This window comes from Crassostrea angulata, chromosome 10 (genome assembly GCF_025612915.1).
Source record: "Crassostrea angulata isolate pt1a10 chromosome 10, ASM2561291v2, whole genome shotgun sequence".
Lineage (NCBI taxonomy): Eukaryota > Metazoa > Mollusca > Bivalvia > Ostreida > Ostreidae > Magallana > Magallana angulata.
Window position 1 is genome coordinate 20,314,402 of NC_069120.1, and position 19,406 is coordinate 20,333,807.

General features: G+C 31.4%; 1 pseudogene; it reads left to right on the top strand.

The window, feature by feature from the left end:
* The first annotated feature begins 16,833 nt into the window (after positions 1-16,833).
* Positions 16,834-18,215, top strand: LOC128164680 (uncharacterized; annotated as a pseudogene).
* Positions 18,216-19,406: the final 1,191 nt, after the last annotated feature.

Sequence of the window (19,406 nt, forward strand, 5' to 3'; positions counted from 1 at the left end):
ATGTAAATTTGTAGTTGCACAATTTTAAATTACAGTCACTTGTGTGAATGCATTTATTTACTTTTTTTATCATTGTGTATATAATAAAAATTAACATTTATGCTACATTTGTTGATTTGTAGTTGCACAATTTCAAATTGCACACATTCGCTTGAGTGCATGCATTCCTTTTTTGGTCATTAATTGTTTAATAAAAATTAACATTTATGTACTAAAGAATGGTAATTTTTTTATTTTAAGGTCATATGACACACCATGTGATGTATTACTTACAGAATAAACAATAAAATCAAATGTAATTTTATAAATAGTTTCTTCTCACAAGTGTCAGATAATAACGTTACGTAGTTGGTTAGTATTTCTCTTTAGATCTAGAAGTCATGAGTTCAAATTCTGTTGGTTAATCAAAAATGTTTACTTTTCCAATATTTTTTAGAACGCACTTTTTTATTAAATATTTTGAAAATTGTAAACCGTTGAAAGTATTTTAATGACAAATTACTTTAAAGGGACTAAGACACGATTTGAGCTCAATTTTTTCAAAATTTATTTTTTCAATTTTATTGTCTGGAATTCTCAATATGGATGTTTTGAAAGTCAAATATCGAATTCTTTGTGCACAAAGCTTGAGTCTTTTTATTGTTTACATATGTGTTGTATTGGTATAAGTTTAAAGCTAATATTGCTTTTTGTTGTTGATAAAATTATTGATGAATACATTTAATCAGTTTATCTTCTTTTCGCAAATTATTTTGTCAAAGAAATGATAATTTCTTTACTTTACATGATATGTCAACAAATATAAGACTCGAGCTTTGTTTACATACCAACGACGTCTTTCATCTGTATCTCGCTTGTAACATGACTTCTAGCATTAAAATTTTGGTAAATCATTCAAAATACAAAAGGAAACTATTTCATACATAAAAATAAAAAAAAAAAAATTTTCATCTGAAGTCGTGTCTAGGTCCTTTTAATCCACATTAATATCGACATGTGTCACACACCACCTAAATCATACTACGTTTTACGGTGCTACCGTTATGGCGAGCCAGCAAAAATGACACTTACATTGCATCATTGTTAACTTAGTGTTATTTAGTTCGCTTATTATCGATGTTTAATCCATCTCTGAATTTATCGAATCTAGACAATGCGTATCGGACAATTACGAAATATACATCGACACACCGTATTGTAGACATCTACATAACAAAGCTATAAACCTATAATAATGCTATTAATTTCACTATTCCTTTTTTCTTTGCTACAGACACAATACACATGATACACGGAACGGATTCTATCGTAAAACCAGGTCCGTTGGACAGTGATCATTTTAACGATAAAACATTCTTTCTTCACTCTCCTAAGAAATACAATGTAATTTTTTTTTGCATGGAATCAAATATTTTTTTGCCATCACGAAGACAAAAGTAAATGCTAAGCTGATATGTATAATTGTTATTTTATAATTTCTATCATAAGAAATCATAAATATTTATGAACAGAATATAAAGCAAATTTCCAATGAAAATGTACACGTATGTTTATGTTTCTGAGTTTATTCATGGAACTATTGTAATGTGGAAACATAAACTAAAGATCCCGTCAGCATGAATGTATTGCGCACGCGCAAGATTGTAAAATCCGAAAAATCCAGATGAATTTCGGGATCTTTTGAGGAATTTTCGTTGATTATTAATTAGCGAAGCTTAATTGAGAAAAAAGAAAACAAAGTGGTAATCTTCAAGTACCAATGATGTTAATAATATATAAAACAAAAGACAACACTCTTCCGATTGATCGGTATTAAAGCCTACACATTCAAGTCTATTAATTTAATATAGTAGTATAGATATAGCGCCGTCATACGTTAAAATATAGAATCATTTGTTTGTGTATCTCAACTCAATATACGAAAAAATCGAAACATGTAAGAATGTCTTGGGTTTCAACAAAGCTTGCATGGTACTTTGAAAGTGTATTCAAACCTCAAGGCACCGTAAATTACAAGTTATGGCATTTTTTTTTTGAAAAAAAAAAACATTAGAGAGCATCATTTGACGTAGACAAAAAAATTTCTCGATGAATGTTTAGGTTTTGTTCGGTCATTTTCTCGCGCGCACTGGTTTTTATAGCTCGCTTCGCTCGCCGCTATAGAATGCTTAAAAAGCAGTTACGATAAATTTGGAAAAGAGAGTAGAATTGTCAAGACAGTTTACAAAAGAAAAATGACTGAGGCAGCGTGTGATGAAGTTGAATTCAGTTTATTTCAGTTTTGTATTTTGTTTGTGTAAATAGTTGTAATTTTAGACCAACTTGTATTCCATATTTGTCAATCGAGAGTGTTCGGTATAAGGGGTATTTTTAGTATAACCGGTTTGGTGAGTGAGAGCCGTGGCTGCTTGTCAAGTGTGCGGCCACGTTGGTGAATTCATCCTCCAGTTTGTTAATTTTGGTGAATTCCAGAAGTTAGTCTGGTAGACTGGTAGCCATAAATTACTGTGAATCTGTTTGGGCATTTGCTTTTCTCCAGCCGGTAAGTTTTTGTAAATATTTTGTCAGTTTCATTGTATATTTACGAGGGTGTGGTCTTTGTTATTTTCGTTGTATAAATAAGTATGTCTATAGGTTTTAGAATAGGTAATTATTGTTTCAGTGCAGGGATAGTTATATCGTTAGAGCCGGTGGGTCAGTGGTGAAACGTCAGTGAAGGCTAAGCGTAGCATTTGTGGGACAGGTCTAGGACCGAGAAATAAAAACGGAGCAGCGCGTGACGCAAGTGGGACGCACGGAAGCTCGTGTTTGACGAACGTTTATGGTTAAGAGGCCCTGTGTGGATAGTTTTCCAATAAGAGACCTTCGAGTCCGCGACTGGAGACAGGATATTTTGTTTGTGTTTTGTGTGCTATGGAGGCCCAGTGGTGACTATTTTAGGGTGGCTTTTGCAATTATTTGAAGCCAAACTTTCAATTCTATTTTATGATTAAATGATTTATCAGTTTGCCTAGTGATAAAAATTGATTGTTTAATTACAGATAACATTCCAATTTACTTTTTCTGTGAAATTACATATAACAGTATTGGTAATTTTGATTTGTTGGTTTATTCCTTACATACTGTTATAGTTATATTTAGCCAGCGTTTAAAGCATTTATTTGTTTCATATAGATACTGACAATTGAATGCGTTAAAAATTAATTCACTGTTGTTTCAATGTCACTGTTGATTGATTAACTTTTTAAAGTTATATTTTCTTTCTTAGTGGGAGATGAGGGTGTGTGTTTGTGAATGTGAGTCTCTTCATTTTCTATTATTTTAATTTGTTTTGTTGATAAATAAATTCATTTTGTTTTGTTTATTTTACTGTTTGTCGTTTTCGCTATCACCCCCACAAAATCCAAAAAGAACTTCATTACACAGCGCAATTTTTTTAAAGACAGGATTGTTACAACTGATGAAAGCTGGTTCGATTATTATGATCCCGAAACAAAGCAACAGTCCAGCCAATGGAAAAATACAAACTCTCCTCCACCGAAAAAAGCGAGAGTTACAAAATCACTTGGAAATAATATGTTCATTATTTTATGCACTGTAAGAGAGTTATCCTTACACACGCAGTACCCAAGACCGAAAGAAATCATGCTCGGTATGCATTGTGGAAAATTAAGTCATGCAGGATTTTCGCGCATGATTTTAAGAGCCTTCGAGTTATTCCCTTCCATTCAATACGTCTATTCTTATGTAACGATGTATGTTAACAATTATCGCGAGAAAGTATGCGCTATGTACAAACATCCTATATTTTTAATCGACTAATACTCACGAATTCATTTGTTGTTAACTCGGCGATCATGGAGCTTTCACGATTTTTTTTAAAATTGTTAGATTAGGGTATTTTGGATTATGTGTGTACACATTTACCACATCTACATAAGTAAGCGCATTCCACGCATATTCTTGGTTATAGATTTTGTAATCAATCAGTGACAATGGTTTATGCTTCAACTAGAAACGTTGGCCTACAGGTTACTTTGAAATGACTGATAAATCGAAACACGAAGGCATGCGCTTAAATACGTATATAACTTCAGTACCGATCAGACCCAACCTAACAGAAAGTAAACCCCAACTAAACCCTGGGTTTACTTTCTGGGTTTACTCTGGGTTTACTAGAGTGGACCCAGAGTAAACCCAGAGTAAACCCCAAGTAAACCCAGAGTGGACACAGAGAGTAAACCCCGATCAGAAGAATACCCTGAAAGCAGACGCTACATGTGTATTCGGAATATACAAGGGGCAGGAATTACAGACAGTAGGATGATAAGATAAAATACAGGTCTGTTTCACACTTCAGTGCGTATAGTTGACTCCAAAAGCAATTCTCGAGTAAACCAAAAGATTGGTAAAAGTCTTTAGTAAAAGTCTAAAAATTTAAACATTTTCAATGGTCATAACGACAATTCAGCAAAAAGCCATGGCCGTTGGAATGCTGATGCCAGGATTGTTCCTACAACAGGTTGTACTCACTTCATATCTGCTGTTCATTTCGTCCTCGATATTGTTTTTATTAATTAATCAATGCGAGTGAAACATTACTTTTATCATGTTTCTTGTCAATAAACGCAAGGTCATTTCAATCGGCAACCTTAAACAATCCTATGGACGAAATTCAACCAAACCGGAAGTGTTCTTGAATAAGTATGCAACAAAGGTCAAGTTCTCAGGTCGCAAACAGTGTTCAAGATTACACCGTTTTAACCTCTTAAGTTAAAATCAGTCATCTAAACGGCAAGACAATCAAATGTGTTTATTTCATACAGTAAAAACATTACATTTAGTGAAAACATAGATCGTGTGTTCTGTATATACATGGTTTCAAATATTTAGGAAATCAAAATCTACATACACAATAACTTCTGGGACAGCTGTAAGGAGGACGAGATCTAACCGAGGGACGAATACGGCTGGGGGTTATTCTTCTTGCAGACAAGGAATTTATCTCTACAATTTCAAAGATCACATCAACATTAGTTAATATTAGAGATTATTTATTTCATATATTTGTAGTTTATATATATATATATATATATATATATATATATATATATATATATATATATATATATATATATATATATATATATATATATATATATATACACATTGTTACATGTATCAATAATTATGGTCGATTTCTATTCAACAAAAATCATCTTAAAATTAGAATGAATTAATCATATTGAAAAACTAGGAAATGGTTTCCTTATTAGGTTTTATGTTATGTGGATTGGAAAAATATTTTTTGTATTATACGTTGGTATAATATATATTTATAGTTGAATATCATTGGTATTCCCTATTTTATTTATTTGCTATAGGCTTTAAGTTGAAAAAGTTTATTTCGCATTTTTCATCTATATTGAAAGAGTTCAAGAAACAGAAAGTAGAAAATGGAAATTAAGAATTCATACTCACGTGCATGTATCCCAATTACAGCCAACAAAAAAAGTAATAAAGAAATAGGGAGATCATGTTTCAAATGCTGATTTGAAATGTTTTGTTTGTAAGAACCTAGTCATAGGTTTTCTTGATCAATGTTGATCAGGTTTATGATGAGAAATCTGATTAATTATATTTAATTAAAACATTGATTGGCTTGCATTAATCAGGACAATAGTTCCATCTTAATCCATCACCTTGACACTATTTTTGATTTATAAAATGTTCTTTTGACTTCAATGAATTTATGCACGCATATAAACAGAATATTAATTATACGATAAAAATAAAACAAAAAGAGTGATTAAAAGCGCTGTAAAATTTTGTTATTGGTTTAGGAGTGGTTTTTTTTTTAAATATTGATACATTTCGATCAAAATTATGAATTTTGTTAAGAATCATACTTAATAGTTTTGAAGTAAAAACAACTGCTTTGAAATCAAATTAAATTATATATCAATCAAATGATGCATATAGTACACGCACTCTCAAAAGTTAAATTGTACAAATGGGGGAAATAAATATTCAGCAGTAAAATGTGCATTATGTAAAATAATTACAAAATTTCATTATTTACGAGCATTTGACCAATAATTGGCTAAAAAGTTTACGATGTCAAGTTTTCCTCGTATACCTTGTTTCAGAAAAAACGACAAAGTAGTAAATAAAATACAATCGTACCCAAATCAACATTGTAGCGAATCTTCATAAGGGTTGCCTATGATTTAATGTTTTACGAACATATTCTGTTAAACATTTTGTTGGTCGGGAAAGCTACTATATTGCCTTTTTATCATACATTAGCTAAACAAAACCATTGTCTAACACATCATGCATAAATTTGATATGAAATAATCATGGACCATGCAGCTTAAACAGAATATCTTCATGACTACACATGTAAGTGGGAAATCATCTAAAGACAAATAAAAAAAACCCTGCGTCTTAAAAAAGGCTTCTTTTAGATTAATAGGTTTTATCTGTATGCATAATAATTTTTTGTCCTAAAAATTCCCAATCAAAAAATATTTAATTTAGTTTTTTTGATATATTGATGTTAATTAGTTCTTTACACAATTCGACGTGTGATTTGAAAAGAATGGATTGGACTTCACTGATTTTTTTTTCAATTAGTTAGGTCGTACTAAGTTTGTTAATCATAAAAAAATATCTTTTTTAAAAATGTCGATAATTTAATATAATGGATAATATTTACAATTAGTAATATGTTTGAAAATTGTTTTGGAGATACTTTGCGCCCTATACTTCCTATGGTTGAAAATGAATAAAAACTGATGAATTTTTCATGTTTTTGAGAAATAACCAGAAAGGGCACATTTATGAGACGTCATAGAATCACAAGGAATGGTCCATATTGTACCTTTTGTTTGTCTTATAGACTTTTAACGTTAAATTTTAAAAAGTTGCGTTAGAGTGAGGTGTACTGCATAGAATAAATTGACATTGACCCAAATTTACCACCTGAATTAGGTTAAATTTTATTTCTTCTTATTCAAATATTGTTTGGGCTTGAACTTAGTTGTGATCCTTTTACACGAAAGATTTTAAACTTGGAACATGGATAGGTATTGTTGAGAAGGAGTGCAAACTACAAACATTTTTGACAGTTATTAATGTTTTTTATTTGAAGTCAATCATTTTCTTTAAAATGTTGCTCAGGCTATAACTTAATAATCCTTCAACATACAGACTGAACTCTAAACATAGACAAATGCTAGAAAACGTTGCTGAACACTGCCAAAATTTGACCTAACATCTTTATTTCCAGGTCAAATGAAGAAAAAAAATTCTTGGTTATTTCCCGAATATTTTCTCTCTATCAGAGGGACTTAAAACTTGAAAGAAAAAAAACCCAATAAAAGTGCACTGAGAATCTTCACTCTTTTTCATCTCAATGTCAAATTGAGAGATACCCCCCCCCCCCCCCCCCCAACACACATTTTGTCCAGACGAAAGTTTTTGACTGACAAATCGCAGACTTGAAACAGACATCATTTTGAAAAAAGTGAATTATACCGTCATTTTTTACTTTGCCCCTTTTGTATCTCAGGGTCAATCATATTCTAGAAATATTGTTATAGCATGAGAATATTCTATCGTACAGTCTGTAAACTTGTACCATCGATAAATTATATTTAGCACACGGCGGGTGTGACCGGTCACCAGAGGATGCTCACTCCTCCTAGGCAGCTGATCCTACCTCTATCTTTCTGGAGGTCCGTGTTGCTCTGCTTTCAATTTGTATTTCGTTTTATGTCTTTTTGAGATGGTTGACGGTTTGTTATTGACATTTTTTCATGAAACGAAGCTAAATCCTGACAAAATTGTTGACTATGGGGTAACATTTTTACGTCAAAGTCAAAAAAATCGCCATTCAATTTATTTTTAACATGCTTTGACAAAATGATCTAAACTTGATAGAAAGAACAATAAAAATATACTGAGATCATAGACTACCACTGTTAAAGTTTTGATATTGACCCTTTTCTTATCTCAAGGTTTAATTAAGACGAGATAAACGAATTGTAGGTTTAGGACCTAAGTGACCGAATTCTTGGGATTTTTCTAATGACTGTTCTCGATAACAATAAATTTGTCTTTAGAATTTGAAATAATATTTATCATAATTACAAATAAGTTATAGAAAGAATCATTTTATTAACGGTTAATTTTCAAATGATTTTTGCTATCATAATTTAAAAAAAAAATGTTTTTTAGAAAAATAGTATGATTGCGCTTATTGAATTTGTAACAGGACTTGAGTTCAATATCAATAACATTATTCATTGCATTGACTTGTTTTTTTTTGTTTCTAATAAATTTAAAAATGGTTAAAGTTAAATCTCGAAATCTATACTCACGTGCATGTATCCAGCTACAAATATCAGAAAAAAGCAGTAGAAAGCTTAAGACTACCCGAAAGTTCATGTTTCAAAGCTAGGTGTTTGTTTGTATATTTATGAACTTATATAAATTCTTAAATCAACTTTGTTAGATTTATGTTGCAAACTAAAAATAAATCTAATTTTGATGCGAAATCCAATACCGCAATTAGATAATGATATTGTTTGATTTGCACGTGTTAAGTTAGTAGTTTCCGTCTACATAATTTGTCACAATGACAGTTATGAATTTATGACATGTACATTGATAGATTCAAAACACCAGCTGTGTAGTTTTATCCCTCTCTTATAAATAGGTCAATTAAAATCAAAAATAAAGGAAGCGGCAACAAGTTTTTCTTAACAAGCGTTATAACATTATATATATATAGTCAATATATATTTTGAGAAAATTGGACATTTTGTGAAATTTTGATAAAAAGATGGAACAAGTTCAATATGTTTTGAGCAGATTTTTACACTATGTCGGAGTAAATTCCGTCCTGGTTTGTGATCATCTCTTTTCAATGAATAAAAAAGAGTAAGGTGGTGGACCTTGGTACAATATAGACGGTATCTGAAGATTGGCTAAAGGGAGGATGGGAGTTTGCATAAATACGTCATACCTTGGATAGTCCCATCCCAAATATAGCACTGGTTCACATATTGAAAAGGCGTCGATTTTGAATTCTATCATCATACACGTTTTAATAATAATGGAAGTAACTGTTATATACTGTCAATTTTATGTATGCATGTTTATAAATGCATTCATTTTAAGATATTGACACAACACACGGTGTAAGGAAACCTCATATACACCAATGTCTAAACTTCCGTCTTCCCATTATACATTTATTTGCATATCAAAAGCAGTAGATGCAGATCAAGGAGTGATTTTCATTAATTACAGGTGTAATGTGCCGTTTTTTGTTGTCAGTTGTAATTTAGATGTTGAAGGACTGATCGGAAGACGGAGATGATCGCAAAATACTTTTATCGATGAGTTTTAGGCAGAAATTTCAGCTGTTGTGACAGTTTTAAACAAATCCAAGATGGCGGCAATGTGTACCATGTGTATTACTATGTAGAGTGTATATATATGTTTCATTAGGAGAAATGTATGTATATAAAGTCAGGCGCCTGTGGTTAAGAATAATTAGCTTGGTCATTTCTTCTGTTTGACTTAAATTGGAAAGTGAGAAGTCAACAATGTCGTGGCAATAATTACGCTTCGTATTTTTTTAATTGATTGATATCATTACGTAATGGTTTTTGTTCACTTTGAGATCACAGCTAAAGCTGCCTAGGCTCTGTGGAAAAAATATGCCATGCAGGATTCCAGCATAAACATTGGCAGAATTTTCATGCGCCTTTAAATTATTTCCCATTCTAATATTTTGTGTGTTTACAATTATCGAGAGAAAGGATTATGTTGATAGCAAACGCAATTTAATATGGTCAAAAGATAATATTGGTTTCTGATTCATCAGCTTTTTTAAGCAACTACAAAAAATCATAAGATGTATTTCGTGCGATCAATCTGAAAATAAGTATTTTTATAGGATTATAGACATTAAAAATACGCATGTATATTTCTTGACAGAAGCGAAATCAAGTTAAGGTTGATTACTCATTACGTAAAAGTCTCTGATGGAAGTTGAAAAAGAACTGATTTCAACTAATAAACTTAAATATCATCAATAATTCAATAATTAAAATGTGCATGTCATCACACTTTTTAAGATGTCAGATAAACAAACTGAATAACATTTAACACCAGAAAAATGATAGCATTTAGACATAAAACTGATAGAATAATTCGAAAAAGAATTATTTACCCTAAGCATAGATAAAACGAAGCAAAACACGGAAATAATGAAGAGAGTTTCGAAAATATTTTGAATTTAACGACTATTTTATTAATATTTATTTCCGCGATGTAATATTCACATAAAATATATAAAACTATCTTGTACACATTTTTAAGAATTCAGTTTTGCAAAGAAGTATAAAATCTTGGAAGACTGAATCTACTTCAAATGTAAACATTGATGTCATTAAATGTTATTTATATTAATGGCATACAACAAATCCGGCGTAAGATAGCAAAAAAATACTGAACAACATTAAGAACTTTATTTCAATGCAGTGAAAAGTAGACAAAAATTATCAATTTTAAATGATTAATCCTTTGTTCTTATAAATTTAGAGTTTTAAAAGTATCGTTGAAGTGAACGTCTGCTCTCACTTTCCTACTCCACCGATCCCTGTAAAAAATAAAAAAAATGTGGTGCATAATTATTTTTTGTTTAGAAAATTCAAGTATTAAATTTTACCGGTAAATTTTAAAAATTACAGAATTGCAAATTATGTCTCCTTGTTTAAAAACGAAAAATGAACGAAAAGTATGAAACAATATTTTTGTATATACCGTAAGAAGGTACTTGTTACGGTCGGTGCATGATCAAATCCAACAAAGCTCGAAGGAATTTTTATCACGCATCGACCGTACTGTTCACCTCGTAATGTTCAAAGGATGATCCTCATTCTTTTATGTATAGTTGCTATTAATTGTACGATTAAATATTAAACTCTTCACAGTATTAATTTATTTTCATTTCATATAATTATGCAAACCCCGCTTGTGTCCCAACAGTACTTCATTTGCGTCATTAATGAAATTATTGAAGTAAACGTTACAAGTTTGATTCGTAGTGTTATAACCACAAAGACAATGGAAAATGTAAATATTAATACATAATTAACTGCTCCTTATGAAGATATATTTCAAACATTCAATTATATAATAAGTTTCTGAAGGGTTTTTATAAGATAAGAATTGCATAAAGCAAAGCTAGGTTACATTAAAGCTACATTAAAGCTGAACAACTCAAAAATAGGCACCGGCAACACCGCGGTATCTGCGGAAGTCTTGCTTTGGAGAACTCGTACCCCGTTAGGATGTTCTCTAAAAGAACCCATACCCTGCACAACTTTAGATTTATATTTTCTTGTTATACTGCTCGCAGATACATATATCTTCATTTCATATATTTGATATTTATAATAATTTCATAGCGATAGCTTATTTTACTCAAAGCTTTTTTTGTTAATAAACAGGTTGCAACTTCTTTATTTTACAACGTTATTTGTCCACATTACATTTAAATAATATGATAATACATGCTATCATGCTTTTACATGATCAATCATTGTCTGAATAATTGAACGAGGTGTCACTTAATTGCGTTTATTACATGTTCTTGCTGATGTATTTCAATTACTTAACAGTTGTAAATTTTGCAAACAAATTTCAAATTATTTGTTGTTGATCAATTAAAAAACTATTTCTTTTGATAAATGCTTATTCGTTAAATATTGTGTGCTGAAAACTATGCATTAGAATAGCTCTTTCTACAGCAGTAGATTATTGTATTTTGGTGATAATTAAAAGAAAACTTTTGTTTAAAAAACTGTAGTTATATAAAACTACAGTTCTGACAATGGAAACATATTAATTTAGCTCGACGCATGGCAGGTAAACATGCATATTGCGCTCTACGCCGATCATCAACACGGGCGAGTCACACTTTGGTTCCGTTACATCTAACGTTAAGTGCACGAATTTACCAATTCTATTTATTGATTTTAATATCTATTATACTTATCTTGTATTTTGATTTTAAGAAACTAAATTAAGACCACTTAACCCTGTCTCATTATTTTTTCTGATAAATTCCTCTTGGAGGGCACATGACTCCTCGAAGTCTGTGATTCTCTTTGCCAAGTTAAGATAACAATTAATGAAAAACTTAAAACTCTTATGATGGTTGATAAAATATTCTTTACTAAAATATGAGTTAATTGTTTTCGTTTTCCAGTTAATTTTTTTCTGTATAGGTGTCTACAAAAACCTGTGTAGCAAACGTGTGTATTACAATGTGTTTTACAATTAAAAGGGCAAGTTCATTTTTTGACGAAAAAAAACCAGCAATATATTTAAGCTGTAGATTTTATGTAGGCCATTTATCAAATGATTTGATCCGACTTTTCCATTTCTTGTTCACAGGAGTCTTGTTTATTAGCTTTATAATTAGAAGAAGCAGAAACGACTCCATAAATATTATTGCTGATACTCACAAAATGCGCAGTCACATGATGCAAAAGACCTAGGGAGTGTGTATGTTACACAAGGCATAAAAATCCCCGGAGGAGTGGTACAACGACGATTGTCCCAAGTCTGAAACACAGTAGTATTGTTATTACGTTATTACTATTCCCGAGGTAAAGATCTTAATAACATCTTTTTCATGTCAATAAAAATTATATTTTCAGAATGACTTGAAGTTACCTCCAACAATAAAATGTATAAAAAAACGCTATTGGATTAAGACAATTATATTTATATCAATTCAAATATTTAAGATATCAAATCAACATACACAATAAAATCTGTGACATCTGTAGGGAGGACGAGGCGTAGGTGGAGGAGCAAAGCTGTCAGGGAACATTCTTACGGGAGTACTTGGCAGCGTTAACAATGGAAAATTCTCTACCATTAAAAAGAATTATATCGCCATTAAATGTTAAGATTAAAATGCAATTTGATTCATTCATTAAATTTTGTAATACAACAGTTGGTTATGTTTATCAATATTATTAATAATTTTTTTTAAGTATAATCTATTTTTAAAAATAAAATTAAAACAATTAAGATATAACAAAGGATTATTTCTAATTTTGTTATAATACTTGTATGTCTGCATTTGAAAAATAGGAGTTTGACTGTTTGTAATATATCGATATCAAGTCTATATCGATAGTTTAACCATTTTTAACCATGCATTGAAATATAAATAAATAAATAAATAAATATATATACTAGAATATAGATATATATATATATATATATATATATATATATAGAGAGAGAGAGAGCAAACATTGAAATTCACATTCAAAACTCATACATGTACATACGTGATTGAATCCCAACTATGAACAGCAGAAAAAGTAATAGAAAAACTCTCCGAGAGATCATGTTTCAAAGGTAGACTTTAAATGTTTTGTTTGTAAGAACTTAGCCTTATGTTTTCTTGATCAATCCTTAGTAGGTTTATATAGCAAACTAATAAGGATCATTATAAAGTTCGATGTGTGATCTGATAAAATGATGGATTGGACTGTTTTCAATAATTAGGCCGTTCGGAAGTTATTAATAAATGTCTTTTCAAAGATTAATTAGTCTAGGAACAACAAAAAACATAATATGCTAAATAGTACATTCCGGGAAAAGATTTTTTTTTAAATTATGAAAACTACTAGTATCACGTTATGCGAGGGTTGTTACGAAATTATTGAGACAACACAAATATTTCCCTTTGTAAATGATGAATTCTGATGAAAATTGGAATAAAAATAAAAAATATTAAATATTTGAACAAAGGAATATTGACAAATATTTAAAAATTTGTTTTGCGACCGTACATAAACAAGTCGGTGGTCGGGGCACCCAGTGCAGACATACACTCGAGGTTAAAACCTTAAACAACAACTACTTAAGTGCCGTAAGACCAAAAATTGATATTATATATATATATATATATATATATATATATATATATATATATATATATATATATATATATTGATAGCTATTGCGACAAACTTTTGTGCAAGTTTCATTAGTGATTTAGTTGAAATAAGGAAATAGTACAAATTAACCAGGCAATAGAAATCTGACCACGACGGTTTATTAAATTTTTACGTCATGGCCGACGTATTACGCCGATGTAAACCCCCGGGGTAATTGACTTTAAAAAAAAAGAAATTCCTTTAAAGCCATGTACACAGTATGTTCCACTTTTAATATCTAAACATTAACGGAAAATAAACGATTAATGTAACCCCCCCCCCCCTTGTATAACAAAGAGGAAAGGTATGCCACTCCGTTTTGCCTACAATACTACTCCTTCGTCATATTTGGACTATAACACATGTATCCGCTTTATATATCCGACATGCACAGGATGATATTGTCGCAATAAATATATCTCTTCCTTATTATGCTTTTTAAAAATGAATGTAATTAATTTTGTTTCTGTAAACCTGGTCTATGGTGTTAAACGAGTTTTTAAAAGACCAGCTAGGTTACTGTGACAAAAGTCAACATCTCCCAGTGACGTAATGTCCACTTATGAAGAATAATCCGAGGAGTATTTATGCGCCCCAATAAAATTAAATCGATTATCTTGGATGTTATTGTACAAAAATAACAGACAGATGTTTACATCCGTCACAGTTACCTTGCAGAGTGGCATACCTTTCATCTTTTTATATGCAGGTTGTGGTTGTTTTAAAATAAATCGTTTATTTTCAATCAACTTTCAGATATATGATATGGGAAATGTTGTGTACATGAATTACAAGGAATTCAGTCAACTTCCCGGTCGGGGGTTTAAATCGGGGGTAAAGGGGGCTGGGTCCTGTCCTCAGTCACCTATGACTGAGAACAAAAGACATTTCACAGAAAGTTTACTTTTGGGTAGAAATAACTCGATATTTTTCACAAAAAATAAAGAATTGAGAAAATGTGTATATGTTGGTATCTTAAAATAAAAACGAAAGATTAGAAATGAAAAATTATTCATGTTTTTCGTTTATTTGTATTTGTGTTTAAAAACATAGGGCCCAGAAAGCGCGTTAAAATGACGTTGCGATGAGTTTGGGTCACTGGCTTCAGCAAGTATGTCAGCTTACCAGGAGTGATATAATGATGTATTTGACTGAATTTTTTTTATAGTAAAGCTGACATGAATTTATAAAAGCATTCGGTCGCCATATTAGTTTCGATCAACTGTCAAGAGGGTATATACGGTCGGCTGCTTTCCGCACGGGCTTCTAAATGCATGGACTACACATTGTAGTAAATATTTGTAAAAAAAAAAATTAATAATAAAGGAAACTACAGTCTATAAAACACAAAATTTATTTATTCTTTGAAAGATATCCGTATTATTGTGCACAGGTAGTGCTGTCTTACTTGGCATAGAAATCAAACACGTGTGTCGTTCAATCAAAGTGCACAACGCTTGCATCCCTTTTGAAGAGCCCCCACGGTACTACATCCAATACAGTAGATAAATGATAGTAAATCCGAGAAAGTAACAACGCATTATCGTTTCCATCGGGTTTTACCAAAAAAAATAATAAATTCTAAAATCCATGCGGTCGTTGACATTGCTCGATTGCCAGTGTGTGGTTTGCGCATGTGCGATGTTGTAAAATACACAGGAAAACGTTCTACAATTATCGAGATTTTTTAAAATATGTGTCTGGATTTCAGTCTGTCTTGTTTCGTCGTTCATTGGATATTCCTTACCCGTGCAGAGGTTATCATATCATTTTTGTTCAAAACACAATTCTACAAGTCTTTTCTACGAAAGCCCATTGAGCTCATTTTCGTAGGTAAAAAAAATATTTTTTTCGCGAATAAACGCGAAACTTTCCCGATATAACGCGTTAGTTTCGTGAATAAACGCGAAACTTTCGCGAATAAACGCGTAAGTTTCGCGAATAAACGCATAAGTTTCGCGAATAAACGCGAAACTTTCGCGATATAACGCGTAAGTTTCGCAATATAACGCGTAATTTTCGCGAATAAACGCGTTAGTTTCGCGAATGAACGCGTAACTTTCGCGAATTAACGCGAAACCATTATATAAATATTGTCATTTCATACAAAGCCTTTATGAAGAAAGCCGATCGAAAACAAACACATTTTAAGTTTTATAAAGTATTTTCATAAAATACTTATTATTATAATATCCGTGTTACGTTGATTTTTGAAGATGTAATGCATATTTGTAAACTCATGTCAGCTTTAATAAACAGTATCCTGGTAAACGATTTGGTAAAATTTCATTTGTTAATCTTTTTCCTATAAGTGTAATATTAAATGTCTCAATAATTTCTGAACAGCTCCGTATAAACCCGGTTGATCCATGAATAATTTCAAAGAACTTGAATTAATACAATTACACAGTTCAGTAATTCTAAAAGCAAAAATAGAAAACATCTTCAATAAATAATGGTTTTATATTTCTTTTAAATAGTTTTCAACATGAAAGAACATGCTTCAATCAATAAATATGCCAGTTAACATACTGGATTACCACTGGTTTCAGGAAATGAAATTTCATTTAATTTAGAAAAACATGGTGACAAACCCATTCTTTTCATACTGCCTTCGGCATATCGGAGTATCAATAGCATAATTCTTGACTAATTATACTCGGGCTCGCTCTTCAAAGAATTCAAACCATGTGACGTCAGTAGTATATATAGCACCGCCATGTATCTATCACTCATATTTTTTCTTGGCGCACTTCGTGCGGGCTCCTCTTAACTTACGGTTTGTTATCATATTAAAACTGAGACGTTGTCTTTGTTAACACGTGGTTCACGTGTTTGTTCGTTTTTAATGACTTAACTGCTTGAAATTTACGCTGGTGTATATTTCTTATACACACGTGGTTCACGTGTGAATTTCTTTGTTGACAATTTTACATGTCATCTTGTATCGAATCTGGGGACGAGGTCCTCTCTATAATGGCAGACTCTGATAATGATTCGTTTGAGGGTTTCGATAGCGATGCTATTCGAGAAGCAGAAAAAAGACTTGCTAAAAAATTGAACGAAGTTAAAGCAGTTACTAGAGCTAATCCTGCCACAGGTTCTGTGAGCAAAGACTTAAACAATAATGGTAATGACCAGAGTGAATGTGCACCGGCGAGGCTGGTAGCGAGTTCGAAAGGTACAAAACGAAAGAAAGCAAATGGCAATAAAAATAAGACAAAGAAAACGAAGAAAGATGATCAGTTATCTGGTAAAGATATTACCAATGCACTAGTAACATGGGTCAAGATGAAATAGATAAGTTTAAGGAACTCATGGGCATAAATGATTTAATTGGTTGTATTTACAATTTGCAACAATATAGTGCAAGTACAAATCAGTCGATAGAACACGAGAGCATATCTAGTGAGAATGAAAATCAAAACGAGTTTGATTTCTTTGCTGATAATGAATCAGAGAAAGACATAGAATTAAGTGATTGGGCAATACCAGATTGGTTTAGTTCAGATAAGAAAGGGAAAGATATCGATTCTAAACTGGCAGAAATGGTCAATACTTTGTGTATTAAAGAGGGTGAGACATCAAAAATTATTGAAGATAATCCAAGGCCAGTTAATTGCAATAATTTAGTAGCACCTAGGGTCAATACGGACATATGGAACATTTTACCAAAATTTGCCCAGAGTCGTGATTCTGGTTTTCAAGCAGTGCAAAAAAACCATTGTTGCGGGTATTACACCTATACTCAGAATTGCTGAAATGATGAAGACAAATGATAAGTTCAAAGAGATAAGAAATCTGTTAAAACAGTCAATTATCGTGTTGTGTAATTCCATCTACCAAATTTCTCAAAAGAGACGATTTTTGATGAGAAAGGTTTTACCCAGTAGATTCCAAGACATATGTAATACATCTCAGCCCGTGTCAGAACTTTTTTTGGGGGGCGATATTCAGAAAAAGATCAAAGATTTGTCAGACTTTGATAAATACAAAAGAGACAGGCCAAGAAACAACTCGTTTTATACTAACACAAGAGGAAGAAAGAATTACCCTTACAATTATAATTATGGTAGAGGTAGAGGATCAAACAGACCTTTTTTAGGGGGAAGAAATGCATATGGCAGAGAGATGAGAAATGTGGACAGAAGAGGAAAGAACAGATTTTAGAGAAAGATGTGATTCAGGTAGGGAGACTAAAAAATTTCGTTCATGAATGGAAGAAAATAACCAATGATCAATGGGTGTTGAAGACAATTCAAGGTTATGAAATTTCCTTTAATGAATTACCATATCAGAAAAACAGACCTTCTCAAATAGCGTTTGGTACTTACGAAACATCTCATGTTGATGAAGAAGTGACTGAATTGTGGAAAAAGGGGGCAATTAGAGAAATTGACCTTTGTGATAGTCATTTTTTATCTAATATATTCGTGGTTCCAAAGAAAAATGGAAAGCTTAGACCCGTTGTCAATTTATGATCTTTAAATGGATTTGTTACATATGAGAAGTTTAAACAAGAAAATTTGGGTCAAATTTTAAATCTCATTCAGAAAGGAGATCATTTTTGTAGTGTGGATTTGAAAGATGCATATTTAAGTGTACCTATGGCAAATGAATATCAAAAATAATTATGTTTTCAATGGAAGGAAAGATTTTATTGTTTTGTCGTACTTCCTTTTGGATTGTCTTCAGCACCCAGAATTTTTACAAAGATATTAAAGCCTGTGTATGCTTATGTTAGATCCATGGGTATCAGATGTACATATTATCTAGATGATTCACTAATAATGAACAAAAATATAGATGATTGTAGAAAGAATACTCAGATTATTATGAACACATTGAATACTTTGGGATTTCAAGTGAATCTTGATAAATCTGTGTCAGAACCCACTCAAATTATTGAATTTTTTGGGTTCATTATAGACTCCAGAAGTTTTAAGGTATATTTACCAAAGGAAAAAATTGAGAGATTATTAGTAGTAGCAAGAAAAATAATGGAAGAAAGGTTTATTAAAATAAGAGATTTAGCTACTCTCAATGAATTAATTATTCATGCATGTTATGCCATCTCCCCAGGTCAACTTTATTATAGATCTTTGGAAAGGGTTAAATTAAGGCATTAAATAAAAATGACAAAGATTATGAAGGTCAGGCAACTTGATCTACTTTAAGTAGAATTGATCTAAACTGGTGGATAGAAAATATTGAGTTAAAGAATGGCAAACTTATTAGACATCTCATGTAGATTACTGGATAGAGACAGATGCCTCTCTTAAAGGCATGGGGGCTGTATTTGGAGATAAGAATTTTAGCAAAAGTTGGTCATCAGTGGAGGAGAAATTTCACATTAATTAC